Source organism: Sphaerodactylus townsendi, linkage group LG03 (assembly GCF_021028975.2).
Source record: "Sphaerodactylus townsendi isolate TG3544 linkage group LG03, MPM_Stown_v2.3, whole genome shotgun sequence".
Taxonomy (NCBI): domain Eukaryota; kingdom Metazoa; phylum Chordata; class Lepidosauria; order Squamata; family Sphaerodactylidae; genus Sphaerodactylus; species Sphaerodactylus townsendi.
Genome location: NC_059427.1, coordinates 161,234,923 through 161,249,916, shown reverse-complemented (window position 1 = coordinate 161,249,916; position 14,994 = coordinate 161,234,923). Strand labels below are relative to the sequence as shown.

The 14,994-nt window shown below is 51.4% G+C and overlaps 2 protein-coding genes across 2 annotated transcripts in view; one reads left to right on the top strand and one right to left on the bottom strand.

Moving 5' to 3' along the window:
* The window catches only part of DOCK6 (dedicator of cytokinesis 6), a 130,996-nt gene that overhangs the window by 111,721 nt on the left and 4,281 nt on the right, over nucleotides 1-14,994 (bottom strand).
* TSPAN16 (tetraspanin 16) overlaps nucleotides 9,832-14,994 on the top strand; it is a 32,172-nt gene continuing 27,009 nt past the window's right edge. The window contains exon 1 of the mRNA XM_048487580.1: nucleotides 9,832-10,042. The gene's annotated coding sequence lies outside the window, so the exon portion shown is untranslated. The remainder of the gene's footprint in view (nucleotides 10,043-14,994) is intronic.

Here is a 14,994-nt window from a genome sequence, read left to right as displayed (position 1 = left end):
ACAGAAAGACGGGGGCAAAGCCTAGGTCCCCCTTCCCAGCAGAATACCACCTGTTCTCAAGCCGCCCCCTCCCAATTCTGGATCAACGACAGCCACCCACCACCACCCCGCTCATGGTGGTTTCAAGTGCCCCACTGGGCACCCCACCAGAGACAGCAGATGCGCCGTCTCATTTCCCTAATAGGATGAATGAGCACTTAGAGGGGGTGGAGGGAGAGGGAGGAAACAGGAGGCTGAAAACAAGGGAGGAGGATGGGGGGGGGGGTCCTTCAGGAAACAGGCCAAGTCCCAGCCTCCCTGGGACGAGTCCAGGAAATTGCCTCACCCTTCCCGTTAGCTAAGGAAGGTGCTTTGTCAATGAAGCCACGCACAACAATGGCCACCATTCTTTGCCAGAAAGAAAATGTGGCACAGGGAGTGGGGGCAAAGTGACATCAGAGCGCAGGAAGGGCTCAAAGGCACCACCTGCCCAGCAGCAGAGCCGGCACAACTCTGCCCACCCTGCAGGGAGGATTCAAACAAGACACTGCTGTTTACTATACTGCCAAAGCTAAAGGTTTTTTTAAGTGCATAGAGTTTTTTTAAAAAAAACTTCCGCTCATTTAGAAACAGCCTAGTTTAAAACAGAGTTTGGACTACATATAAACAGTCAATCCAGGAGGCTCTTATGAGTTTATCAAAGGCTTCCTTTGTAAAGAAGGAACTTTACATCTGAAGTCACATAAGTTATCTAATCTCTGCAATAAACTCGTACTATAAACATATAATCAGCCATCAAGGAACAGAGCCACTCACCTGCCCCTGCGTGAACAACCCCCATTACCAGCTCCTGAGGCTGGGAAGGGGGGGTCCTCATGGCCCCATATGTCCCAACTCGGCCCCTGCGCTCAGCAGAGGCCAATTTGCTGGAGGTCCCTGGCCCCTCCATGATGCGGGTTGGAGCTGTCCACCCTGGACCCAGGGCTTTTACGGCCCTGGCCCCTGCCTGGTGGAACGCTCTCCCTCCAGCTGTCCGGGCCCTGCGGGACCTTAAGGAGTTCCGCAGGGCCTGCAAGACTGAGCTGTTCCGCTGGGCTTTTGGGGATGCCAGCCGCTGATATGTGAACTCCTTTAAACACCGAGGCCCCTGCTGTCCCTCCTTTAGGAGAATTTTAAATTACGGGACGCCATCTGTATTTTTATCTACATTTTACTGTATATAATGGAAAGGTTATAATTTGAGCGCTGCTTTTAAATGAAGGACCAGTACTATAAGTACGGAATTATTATGGTTTATTGTTTGTATTTCTGTTGTGAACCGCCCTGAGCCCTCCGGGGGGGGGGGGGGGGGTATATAAACCGAATAAATACATAAATAAATAAAATGGCTGATTGTGATCCAACCACAAATATTGGAGATACCACTGCAAAACTCCCCGGACCCCTCTGGTCCCCAAATCTTGCATCTAGCATACATTAGGTTTCCTGGTCTCCAGTTCTTTTAGGGCAGGGGTCTGCAACCTGAGGCTCTCCAGATGTTCATGGACTACAATTCCTATCAGCCAACTGGCCATGGTGGCAGGGGTTGATGGGAATTGTAGTCCATGAACATCTGGAGTGCCACAGGTTGCAGACCCCTGTTTTAGGGGCAGGCCCAGCTTTGGAGCGCTCAGCACTAAAACCAGGCTTTGGCCTGGGGCAAGGCAGTCTCCAAAGTCTGTGGGTGCATGATTCAGAGCAGACTCTAGTTTATTTCGGGGTTTTGTGGGAATCTTTGTGATTTGTGAAGGGGTGTTCCCAGGCCTTGTGCAGCTTCCACACCAGGGTGGTTTCCCATGGCAGTCCAGATGTCGAGGCAACTGTGTGTGAAAGCAGCCTCCCATCCCATTTTCTCTCCCGAGTGTAGGCTGTGGTTCCCTTTCCACACCTGATATGTGCTGAAGCCCCCCCCCCCTTGCTGCATCCTCACATGACCCTTAAGAATCTGTGTTCACAAGATACCTGGTTTTAACTGCTTTATGTGGTTTAACCAGCCATTTACCTATTGAAGACAAAATATTTCTTAAAAGATGATCATCTCAATATGACCTGACATTTCAAAAGAAGGTGCCATAAATTTCAAAGGCAAGTGCCAGACACACACACACACACACACACACACACACACACACACACACACACACACACACACACGCCACATGTTCACATCAATAACAAGGAGGCATAGTGGAATCGTCCCTATTTCCCAGGACTTGTGTGGTGTAGACAATTCCCTACATGAACATGGTAGAGTGCTTTGTTTTATTTTTTCCCCTGTGGAAATTGTTCCATTTCAACTGATTAAATGTGTTTAAAATTTCCAGCTGGGGGGGGGGGGGATTGCTGCTATCCCCTGGAGCTATTTTTAGGGGGTCTCAGCCTGGGGAAGCATTTCAGGGGGGGCACTTTGGGCTGCAACAGGAGGTGGCCTGGGGAGGCTGGTTTTTTTGGAAGCCACCTCTTCCTTCCCAGACTGTAGACAGGATTCATTCATAAAATTCTTCATTCTCTCACAAAATTAACTGCAATGTTGGGATTCTGTTGCAGTCCTCCTGCTTGGCAGTTTCAGGCCCCTTCCGCACATGCAGAATAATGCACATTCAATCCACTTTCAGAATGGTTTGAAAGTGGATTTTGCGCTTCCGCTCAGTAAAATCCAGCTGCAAAGTGGATTGAAAGTGCATTAGTCTGCATATTATCGATTTATAAAGGGGGGGGGGGTGTTTTAAAACATACGTACAATTAAGCTACAACATAAAATCTATTATGAATTCTCAAGCTTGACTATGTAGACTCAAGTCAAAGCCAACCCCGAACCCACCGATTCGTCCCTCTCCGCGGACTCCGCGCGCCCCCAACGTGATATCCGAGGAGGGCTGGGGTGCTCCGGGGCCAGAGAGGGGAGGGGGGAAGGGGAGCGGGGAGCGGGGCCCCGACCAGCGCTGTTTGTAAATGCGTCGACAGCCAAAGCCACGGTGGGGCTGCGCCCCCCGAGTCTTGCAACCGCGGCGGCTGCAGACCAGGAGGTGGAGGCGGTTGGGGAAGGACAACGCGGTGCCGTTCCCCGGGGCACCCTGCGGGAAGGTGGCACCCCAAAGGGGCGGGTGGTGAGAAGCACCCACGTGGTCCCCCGGGCGGGGGCCGGAGACGCGCGCCCCCTCCTCCGGCTCTTGGCGGCAGGACCGCCGGCACCAGCAGCAGCCGCTCCCCGGTAGCCCCGGCCACCGGGGCGGAGAGAGCCTCGCGCAGAGAGCCGCCTGGCCCGGCCGGCCGGCGCTGAACCGGAGGCGGCGCCCGCCCCCCCTCCCCCCGGGCCAGACTTGTCTGGGAGCGGCTCCGGCAAAGCCGGCCGGCCCCCCCCCCCCCCCGGACCCCGGGCTGGCCGGAGCTGGACTGGAGCACGGGAAGGCGCCCCCTGCCCGCGGAGGAGTAGCGAGCAGGGGGCATGCTGGGGCCGCCACCCCCCTGGAAGCAGAGACTCCTTGTCCGGATCTGCTCAGCCCCCCCGTCCCGATCCGGGGGCCCTGCGCACGCCGGCTGCCGCCTCACCGGTTGATGCGCTGCGCGAAGGCCCGCCGCTCCGGAGCCGCCGCCATCCTCACTCGCGGTCCCTCCGGCCGCCCCGCAACAGACCGGCCCCTCCGCCCAGCCCAGCTGGCCGCAGCCGAGCCCAGTCGGGGGCGGGGCCTGCCGCCGGGCCTCCTCCTCGTCGGAGACGCCGGACCCGCCCTACTTCGTCGTCCGCCGCGAGAGTGCCCTCGAGCATAAGCAGAGCGCCCTCGCCGACCTGCCGCTCCCCGCGCGGTGGGGTACAGAGAGCCCGGACACCCCCCGAAAGCCTCTGGCCGCGCTCTGGCGAGGAGGGGCGCCTGGCAGGTGGCGCCACGGGAGCCCGGCCGCGCGTCGCCGCCGCCTCCGTCCCAGGTGGCCTGAAGGTGCCCCCTCCCAGGACTTGCCTGGCCCCGCTCTGGCCACGTTGGCCCAGGAGCCAGAGCTGGGCCACTTGAAAGCCTCGACCCCCCCCCCCCCCCCGAGCCTGTTCCAGGCAGACGCAAAGATTTCCTGAGCTCCTTGGATGGAAAGTAGTTGCAGGGTTATCAAACTAGAGGAGAAAACACAGTGCCTAATCATCAACAACCACAAGAAGAAGAAGAAGAAGAAGAAGAAGAAGAAGAAGAAGAAGAAGAAGAAGAAGAAGAAGAGTTTGAATTTATATCCCCCCTTTCTCTCCTGTGAGGAAATTCAAAGGGGCTTACAGTCTCCTCCCCCCCTTCAAACAAACGCCCTGTGAGGTAGGTGGGGCTGAAACAGCTCCGAAGAACTGTGACTAGCCCAAGGTCACCCAGCTGGCCTGTGCTGGACTCACAAGCTAATCTGAATTCCCCAAATAAACCTCCACAGCTCAAGCTGCAGAGCGGGAAATCAAGCCCGCTTCTCCAGATCTGCTTTTAACTACTACACCACACTGGGAAACAGGAAAGCATTTACAGGAAAACATTTGCAATTCCCACACAGAGAGACATCTAGGTACTGACAGGCATGGTCCTGACAGAGCCAGCGTGGTGTAATGGTTCAAAGTGGTGGACTGTAATCTGGAGAACCTGGTTTGAGTCCCTACTCTTCCACATTTTTATTTGTAATTCAATTTATACCCCACACTATCCACGCTCTAGCAATACAGCAAAACAGAATACGTTATAACAAAATAAGTACTAATAAAATACATAAAACTAAACACAAAGTTCACATTACAGATGGCGACTTAAACATGTCAAGCCTAACAGTTTGCTGATAGCAATAACAGCAGCACTTTATCAAAACATACTAATCCATATCCATGCTAAATATCAATGCAATAACAAAAACTCAACAATGCATTAACAAAGAATAGAATAGAATAGAATAGAATCTTTATTGGCCAAGTGTGATTGGACACACAAGGAATTTGTCTCCGGTGCATATGCTCTCAGTGTACATAAAAGAAAATACATTTGTCAAGAATCATAAGGTACAGCACTTAATGATTGTCATATAGGTCTAGTAAGCAATCAGGAAACAATCAATAGTAATAAAAACATAAAATGTAAAATCATAAAATAAAATGAAATGAAATGTAAAAGCATTAACATATCAAAGATCTCAATACATGGACAATAGCAATACATTAGCAATAAATAGCAATACGTTTACAACAATACGTTAACAATGTAACATAACACTATATCAATATATATAATATATAACAATATATAACCCTATATAACAGTGATGGCGAACCTTTTCGAGACCGAGTGCCCAAACGGCAACCCAAAACTCACTTATTTATCACAAAGCGCCAACACAGCAATTTAACCTGAATACTGAGGTTTTTGTTTAGAAAAAACGGTTGGCTCCGAGGCGTGTGTTACTCAGGAGTAAGCTTGGTGGTAGTTGGTGGCTTTGCTTTGGAGCAACTGTGCAACTCTTCCAACAGGTGAATCACGACCCTAGGAGGGTTTACTGAGAAGCAAGCCCCATTGCCAGCAGCCGAGCTTACTCCCAGGTAAAAGATCACGCTTTCGTTCTTTGCATGAAAATCAGTGGGGTTTAACAGCGCTTAACAGGGTTACCTACACTGCTTCCCCAAAACTAGTTTAATGCTAAGAATCGAGCCCAGCGGCCCAGGCCAGCCTAGATGTGGGAGGGGGGATTCTGTTTGCAAGTGCCCACAGAGAGGGCTCTGAGTGCCACCTCTGGCACCCGTGCCGTAGGTTCGCCACCACTGCTATATAACAGGATCTAAAATCTTCTCTGCACTAGATGTAACTGCTGCAAAGACAACCTAACAATACTACCTAATTACTCCAACAAGGGAACTGGGAACAAGGGAACTGGCTACTCTCTCAGCCCCACCTACCTCACAAGGAGAGGAAGGGAAAGCAATTGTAAGTTGCTTTGAGACTCCTTAAAGGCAGAGAAAAGTACCTTCCCACCTTCCTGTGCAAATAATAGCCCAGAGATAACTCTTTCCATCTACAGACTTCTGCGGAAGGGTAATGCTTCTCCCCTGATGCTGCAGAGGGATCCAAATTAGCTCTGATCCATCAAGCTGCTTTTGGATTTTCATGTCAAAAAAACTCAGACATCTTTTTGTTTGGCCAGGTTTGTTTCACTTGTCCGCAGGCACCTGACTTTTCCTCCTCTCTCTACCCCACTAACTTGCTCCTTGGGGCAACTGCTGCCTCTTTCTCTCCCCCGTCCACCGTCTTCTCCCCTCATGAAACTAGCAAAGGTGTCGTTTGAACTATTTCAGAAAATGGTTTTGTTGTGGCCGCAGGTTGTCCAAAAATCAGAGTCATTTAATAATGAAATCCTTTTTATGGAACGACAGGTCCCCAAAATGCAACACGGTAAGAATTTTTTAGAAGAGTAGAAGAGTTTGGATTTATATCTCCCCCCCCCCTTTCTCTCCTGTGAGGAGACTCAAAGGGGCTGACAATCTCCTTTCCCTTCCTCTCCCCACATCTTGTGAGGCGGGTGGAGCTGAGAGAGCGCCGAAGAACTGTGACTAGCCCAAGGTCACCCAGCTGTGACTAGCCCACTACACTGGTTTTCTTGAAAAAGCCATCAGCCTTTGGTGCCCAAATCCCCAAGATATGCCCGTGGCCAAGCAATCCAGCCCCCTTTATTCAGTTGTTGCCCAAGCTATGCCCAAGTCACACCAGTTCCCAGACAGACCAACAACTGCGTTATCTCTCTATCCTTGATGCCCACAGTTACGGAAGTGACTCTAAGAAACAGAACAGTTAGGACAGCAAGCCTGGATCGTGGATGCCACATCCCGTCGTCCAGGAAACATGGCAAGGACCAACCAGGCAAGTGCCAAAGCAGATGGTCTCCTTGAAGTGGCAGGCCAGTGAGGAGGAGGAGAAGAAGAAGAGCAGGAGGAGAAGGAGTTTGGATTTATATCCCCCCTTTCTCTCCTGTCGGAGACTCAAAGGGGCTGACAATCTCCTTGCCCTTCCCCCCTCACAACAAACACCCTGTGAGGTAGGTGGGGCTGAGAGAGCTCCGAGAAGCTGTGACTAGCCCAAGGTCACCCAGCTGGCCTGTGTGGGAGTGCACAGGCTAATCTGAATTCCCCAGATAAGCCTCCACAACTTAAGCGGCAGAGCTGGGAATCAAACCTGGTTCCTCCAGATCAGAGTGCACCTGCTCTTAGCCACTGCTCTTAGCCACTACGCCACTGCTGCTCCCCATTGGCTGAGCAGTGTGGCAGCACCTCTGCGGGGAGAACCACCAACCACTTCCTTCTTCTTTAGGGCTCTGAAGACTCCCAGGGTCCAGGGCAAGAGTCCGGGGTACCTGCAGGCCGCATCAGTTATGGGAGCAGGAGACTGGGCTTAAGGACTGAGGATAACATCTGAACTACGGGCTTAAGGACTGAGGATAACATCTGAACTACGGTACCAGCTTTAGAAGCAGCTGGCCAGAGAAGGTTCAAGGAGAGGCTGGAAAGGTGACCTCTTGAGATTTTGGACCTGCAGCCTGAACAGAAAAGGCAGCAGTGCCACCTTGTGGTGCATTCGTAAATTCAAGGCCGTTCTTTAATGCTGCCTTTTCCTGTTCGTGTCTGCTTTCTAAATGGGTGGAGCCCCTTTGTATAGACAGCAGACATGGAACCAAGCTGTAGCCAAGCAACCTACCATGGCACCTGACAGCTCTCCCCAGGAGGAAGTGGGGGAGGCTGGGAGTCGCAGCTGAGCTGAAAAGGGGGGGGGGGCGAGGCCAGAATCCGCAACCAGGGGGGAGCCAGAGTGGATGGGGCGTCAAGCACAAGGGAAATGGGATTTTGCCTCTCTTGAAAAAGAAGAGAAGTTTAAATTTATTTTTCTTTCTTTCTCTCCTGTAAGGAGACTCAAAGGGGCTTACAAACTCCTTTCCCTTTGCAGATGACACCAAATTAGGAGGGGTAGCTCATACCCCAGAGGACAGAGTCAGACTTCAAAATGACCTGGACAGAGTAGAGAACTGGGCCAAAACAAACAAAATGAATTTCAAGAGATAAATGTGAGATACTACACTTACACAGAGAAAAGTGAAAGGCACAGACATAGGATGAGTGACACCTGGCTTGACAACACTACACGTGGAAGGGATCTGGGAGTCTTAGTAGACCACAAACTGAACATGAGGCAGCAGTGTGATGTGGCAGCCAAGAAAGCCAATGCGATTTTGGGCTGTATATCAATAGGAGTATACCGTAGTGTCCAGATCAAGGGATGTAATTGCACCTCTCTGTTCTGCATTGGTCAGACCTCACCAGGAATCCTGTGTCCAGTTCTGGGCACCACAATTCAGGAAGGAAATGGACAAGCTGGAACGGGTCCAGAGGAGGGCAACCAAAATGGTAAAAGGTCTGGAGTCCATGCACTACAAGGAGAGACGTAGGGAGCTGGGGATGTTTGGTGAAGAGGAGGTTAAGAGGTGACATGATAGCCATGTTTAGATATTTGAAGGTGTGTCATGTTGGTGAGGGAGCAAGCTTGTTTTCTACTGCTCCAGAGACTAAGACCAGGAGTAATAGGTTAAAGGTAAAGGTGAAGGAAAAGAGATTCCACCTAAACATCAGGAAAAACTTCCTGACAGTAGAATGCACTCCCTCGGAGTATAGAGAGGTTGGATGGCCATCTGTCAGGAGTGCTTTGATTGTGATTTCCTGCATGGCAGTGGGTTGCACTTGATGGCCCCTGGGGTTTCTTCCAACTCTATGATTCTATGCTTGCATGTGGTTCGGTTGCTCCTACACATGTTTTCAAACACAAATGTCTGTGCTGCATGTTAGGATCTCCGTCACACACAGAGGTGGGATCCAGCAGGTTCTCACAGGCTCCCGAGAGTAGGTTACTAATTATTTGTGTGTGCCGACAGGGGGTTACTAATTGGTGATTTTGCCCCATGATTTTTGCCTTGGTTACGCCCCTCCTCTCAGCAGTAGCGCGCAGAACTTGAAGCAGTGTAGCAGGAGGTGCACCGGCGTGCGTGGCAGCCTGCGCCTGCATGCATTCGTTTCCCACCCAAGGACCGGTGCAGCGGCTGCGTCCTTGCCACAGCCCCACCCAGGAATGCCCCGCCCCCGGAATGCCCGGTCATGCCCAGCCCCATTGGTGCTACGCCACAGTTTGAGTCCCACCACCATGGAACCTGTTACTAAAATCTTTGGATCCCACCACTGGTCACACACACATGTGGTAGACAAATTGGGCCACATCTTTCCCACTTGTTTTAATGTTTGTGGTTTTGGGGGTGGGAGTGCAGCGGTTGCCTTATGCTTGTATTGTTTGTATCTGTAACAAAGACAGTACATAAGAACATAAAAAAGAGCCTGCTGGATCAGACCAGAGTGCATGTAGTCCAGCACTCTGCTACTCACAGTGGCCCACCAGGTACCTTGGGGAGCTCACATGCAGGATGTGAAAGCAATGGTCTTCTGCTGCTGCTGCTGCCGCCGCCGCCGCCGCCGCCGCCGCCGCCGCCACCACCGAGGACCTGGTCTGCTAAGGCATTTGCAATCTCAGATCAAGGAGGATCAAGATGGGTAGCCATAGATCGACTTCTGCTCCATAAATCTGTCCAAGCCCCTTTTAAAGCTATCCAGGTAAGTGTCCATCACCACCTCCTGTGGCAATGGCCAGAATTTCCAGCACCTACCCAACGTGTTCAATTGTTCCAGCAGAGGTTAGGTATTCAAGTCGGTACACGACGCAGGTGCGTATCAGCAAGCACCTTTGCTGCTGTGGCGCACTGTTTTCAGCAAGGAGGGGTGAAAAGTTACCTCCTCTCCAGGGGCCTCTGGCCTTCCCCACCCACTTTCCATGGAGCTAAACAGTTATGTTTGTGGGAGGGGGGGTGGAGAGAATCTCTCTCAAATCAGGCACAAGGCAGGAGAAGAAGGTTCTACTCTGTGCAACAGGTGAGGAGCCTGGCTGGTAGCTAACCACACCCTGGAACCCAGAAGCAGCCCAGGTGCTGGTCCCTGCAAAAGGTAAGAAAGAGCCCTATGTGGGGGGGGGGGGTCTGTTGCCCCTGCGGGGACTAATCTGAACGCAAAGCATTGCATTTGGATGGACAGGGCTCCAAAGGCACAGAGGCATCCAAGCTGGCTGGGTTTTGCTTGGACAGTTGGCAGCAGCAAGAGGGCTCTTCCAAAGCAGCCTGCCTTTGGGTTGCCCTGGCTGCCTTCAGCCTGCTCTGCCATACAGTGGCGTACCTAGGCAAACTGGAGCCCTGGGCAAAACCTGAGTTTGATGCCCCCCGCAACAACAACAACAACCTTTATTAGGCATTGAAAGAATAAAAGAAAGAAAGAAAACAAGCATTGGCAGGAAGGGGGTGGGTTTAAAAGGAGAATCTGGGGAAATGTTTAGGGTGTGCCTGCTGTCTGGGGTGCAATTATTAAGATAGCAGCACCAAAAATTCAGAGTATCTTCATGAGCCCCTAATGATGATACCACCCAGGTTTGGTGAAGTTTGGTTCAGGGGGTCCAAAGTTATGGACCCTCAAAGGTGTAGCCCCCATCTCCTATTAGCTCCCATTGGAAACAATGAGGGATGGGGACACTCCCTATGGGAGTCCATAACTTTGGACTCCCTAAACCAAACCTCACCAAACCTGGGTAATATCATTAGGATAGTCTCCTAAAAAATCCCTGAAATTTTGGTGCTGCTAGTCTAAAAACTGCACCTCCTGCAGGCCAAAAATCTGAAAAAACACTGAAAATTAAAAAAAATCCTACCTGCATTTTTGGCGCCCCCCACATGGTGGCGCCCTGGGCAACTGCCCACTTTGCCCAATGGGAGGAATGCCTTTGCTGCCACAGGTTCTTCCTGTCCACCCACCCAGTCACTATCTGCTGTTGGAGGAATTTTAGATTTGGTGTTGCTCAGCTGGCTCAGCAGACCTCATCCTGGATCCCAGCCCATTCCCCCAAATTCATTCTTAGGCAAGCAGCCCTTTCCCCAGAGCCTCACTTCCCCCAAGGGATCTTCCCCTTTCCTGCCTCTGGAGAGAAGGGTCTACTTCAGAAAGGGACGTGAGTGACGCATGCCCGGTTTGCTTTCCTGCCATTTCCAGAAGGCCTGGATGAAGTCAAAGGCTGAGCCCCCTCCTACCTTTTGGGCCGGGGGCCTCTTGAGAGTGAGAGGGCCAGGGGCATATCTACAAAAAAATGGCATCTGAGGCAAGCTCTCAAACTGCATCCCCCGCCCCCCGCACACACACACACCTCTTGCAATTTGGATGTTATGACCCTATTGATACATCCCAAGATCACATTGGTCTTTTTTGTCACTGCATCACACTGACTGCTCATATTTCACTCACTGTCCACCCATACCTCAAGAGCTTGTTCCCGGATTACTACTCAGTAGTGTATCCTTCATCCAGAGAGATAAGGAGAAAGAGGGGGAAATGGGAGAACAGAAAGAAGGGGGAAGAGAGAAAGGGGGGAAAGGGGGAGAAAGGGGGAGGAGAAACAGAAAAAGGGAGGGAAAGGGGGAAGAGAGAGAAAGGGGGGAGAGAGAGAGGAGAAACAGGAAAAGGGAGGGAATGGGAAACAGGGAGAAGAGAGAGAAAGGGGAAGAAGAGTGAAAGGGGAAAGGAAGAGAAAGGGGGAGGAGAGAGAAACAGGAAAAGGGAGGGAATGGGGAAGAGAGAGAAAGGGGAAGAGGAAGAAGAAGAGAGAAAGGGGAAAGGAAGAGAAGGGGAGGAGTGAGAAACAGGAAAAGGAAGGGAATGGGGAAGAGGGGAAGAGAATGAGAAAAGAGAAATGCGGAGAGGACAAGAAAGAGGGAGGAGAAGCAGGAAAAGGGAGGGAAAGGGGGAAGAGGGAAGAGAGAGAAAGGGGAAAGAGGAAGAAGAGAGACGTGGGGAGAGGAAGAGAAAGGGGAAGAGAGAAACAGAAAAAGGGCGGGAAGGGGGAAAGGGGGAAGAGAGAGAAAAGGGAAAGAGAATGAGGAAGAAGAGAATGGGTAGAGGAAGAGAAAGGGGGAGGAAAGAGAAACAGGAAAAGAGAGGGAATGGGAGAAGGGAAAGAAAGGAAGAAGAGAGAAATGGGGAGCGGAAGAGAAAGGGGGAGGAGAGAGAAACAGGAAAAAGAGGGAGAGGAGGGAAGAGAGTAAGGGGAAAGAGAAAGAAGGGAAAGAAAGAAATGGGGAAGGGGGAAGAGAAAGAAGCTGGGGGAAAGAGAAACAGAGTAAGAGAGAGAAAGGGAGGAGAGAGAAATGGGGAAAGGGAGCAAAAGGAAGAAGAGGTTCCCCACTCTCCTCTAAGTGAAAGTCCTTCAAATGCTTAAAGAGAGCCATCAGTCTCCTCTACGTCAGATGGCACATTCCCAAGTCCCTCAACCTTTCCTTGTAGGGTTTGGCCTCCTGGACCCTCATCATCCTCATTGCTCTCCTCTGCCCCTGCTCCATTTTGTCCACATCCTTTTTGAAGTGAGGTCTCCAGAACTGCATGCAGTACTCCAAGTGAGGCCTGACCGATGCACTGCACAGCGCAACTATGACATCTTGCGATTCGGATGTTATGCCTTGGTTGATACACTCCAAGACTGCATTCGCCTTGTTTGTTGCTGCATCACACTTGGCTGTTCACATTTAACTTACTGTCCACCTGTACTTGCTCACGCACATTGCTACTGTATCCCTCAGTGATGCCTTTGTTCTCAAGATCACACACTCTTTCTGTGGTTGCTCCATGCTGGTGGAAGAGCCTCCCAGAATGGGGCAGCTGGAATAAAAAAACATATTAGTTTTTAAGGCACTGGAACAAACAAATCTCAGTCCCCCTGTGGACTTCATTGCCTTACAAACACAGAAAGCTATTTTGGAAATATACAAATTGGGTCCTGGATTTAGTGCTCAGCCTGAGTGGGGCATCAACACTGCCATGTCATGGAAATTTCAAAAGCCACTCCCACAGTGCGGTGGTACCCTTTTGCTTCCTTCCCCAAGTAAAGAATGTGTGTGTGAGAGAAAGAGTTCAGATTTATACCCCACTGTTCTCTCCGGTGAGGAGACTCAAGGTGGCTTACAAGCTCCTCTCCCTTCCTCTCCCCACAACAGACACCTTGTGTGGCAGGTGGGGCTGAGAGAGTTCTGAGGGAACTGTCACTAGCCCAAGGTCACCCAGCAGGAATGGAGGAGTGCAGAAACACATCTGGTTGACCAGATAAGCCTCTTCCGCGCAGGTGGAGGAGTGGGGAATCAACCCAGGTTGCTCTTAACCACTTAACCACTACACCACTCTGGCTCTCTGAGGCATGTGCAATGTGCTTCCATACCAGCTGTTCACACCATGTAGTCTCCAAATGGCACATGTGTGTTGAGATGTGTGTCCCTCAGCTCAGTGCAATCGGCATTGAATTGCCCTAGCAGTGTTGGAGGGTTTGTTGGCTCCATGACATTAGTGGGGTGTATAAACTCCAACAAGAGGGAAAGGTATTGTCGAAGGCTTTCACGGCCGGAATCACTGGGGTGTTGTGTGGTTTCCGGGCTGTATGGCCGTGTTCTAGCAGCATTCTCTCCTGACGTTTCGCCTGCATCTGTGGCTGGCATCTTCAGAGGATCTGATGGTTATAGATACGGTGAGCCTGTGGTGCAGGGGTCTTCAAACTATGGCCCTCCAGATGTTCATAGACTACAATTCCCATGAGCCCTACCACTTGGCCATGCTGGCAGGGGCTGATGGGAATTGTAGTCCATGAACATCTGGAGGGCCATAGTTTGAAGACCCCTGCTGTGGAGTTTTGAAAGTCCTTTTGGCTGCAAGAAATGATGGGATAGTACCTGTGTCTCTGCAGTGTAGAAGAAAGGTTAGAGAACACAGTAGGTGTGCTTTCCTGAGCCGCAGTTTTTCCAATTTCCGTGTGTCTTGGAACAATTTCTCCCCGTAGAGATGTTCAATGTATTGTTGAAGGCTTTCACGGCCGGAATCACCGGGGTGCTCAGATCCTCTGAAGATGCCAGCCACAGATGCAGGCGAAACGTCAGGAGAGAATGCTGCTAGAACACGGCCATACAGCCCGGAAACCACACAAGAGGGAAAGGATTTCTCTCACGTTGGGGGAGTGGATGCTTCATGGAAGTTGCTCAGTAGCAGGGCCAGAAATCAGGGCTGAAGTCCAGAAAATCTCACGGGAAAGAGAGAGGCCACGGATTCTTTACAAGGGGAATTCTACCTGCCTCCCTGCATTCTGTTCTCAGCAGCAGCATTCCAGTTCCCCCCCCCACACACACACACACACACACACCCATATACAGCATTCCTTGCTCTTTGTGGTGACGATGCCGGCAATTCCCCATCCCCTGCTGGACAATAACATGGCAAGGAAACTCACAACATCCGGAGGGGTGGGGGTGGGGTGGCGGTTTTCAGTCTCCCATGACCTTGCTTTGCTCCGAAAGATCCTATCAGCTGCACAGAACTTTTTTTAAAGAGTTTCAAAATTTGTCCTGCTTCAAGCTTCTTGCCATGCGATTGGCTCCTGCAGGGGCCCAAAGGGAGTATCACGTTTACCAGAAACCAAAGACCGGCAATTTGGAGAAAGGAACAGCTGCCTGAGTGCAGCTAAGCACTCAGGAAAACAAGGGCCGCAGGTGGCCGACAGGAGGGGGCTGCTGGCGTCGGAGGTTAAGAGCTCGTGTATCTAATCTGGAGGAACCGGGTTTGATTCCCAGCTTCCACCTGAGCTGTGGAGGCTTATCTGGGGAATTCAGATTAGCCTGTGCACTCCCACACACGCCAGCTGGGTGAGCTTGGGCTAGTCACAGCTTCTCGGAGCTCTCTCGGCCCCACCCACCTCACAGGGTGTTTGTTGTGAGGGGGGAAGGGCAAGGAGATTGTAAGCCCCTTTGAGTCTCCTTACAGGAGAGAAAGGGGGGATATAAATCCAAACTCCTCCTCCTCCTCCTCCTCCTCCTCCTCCTCCTCCTCCT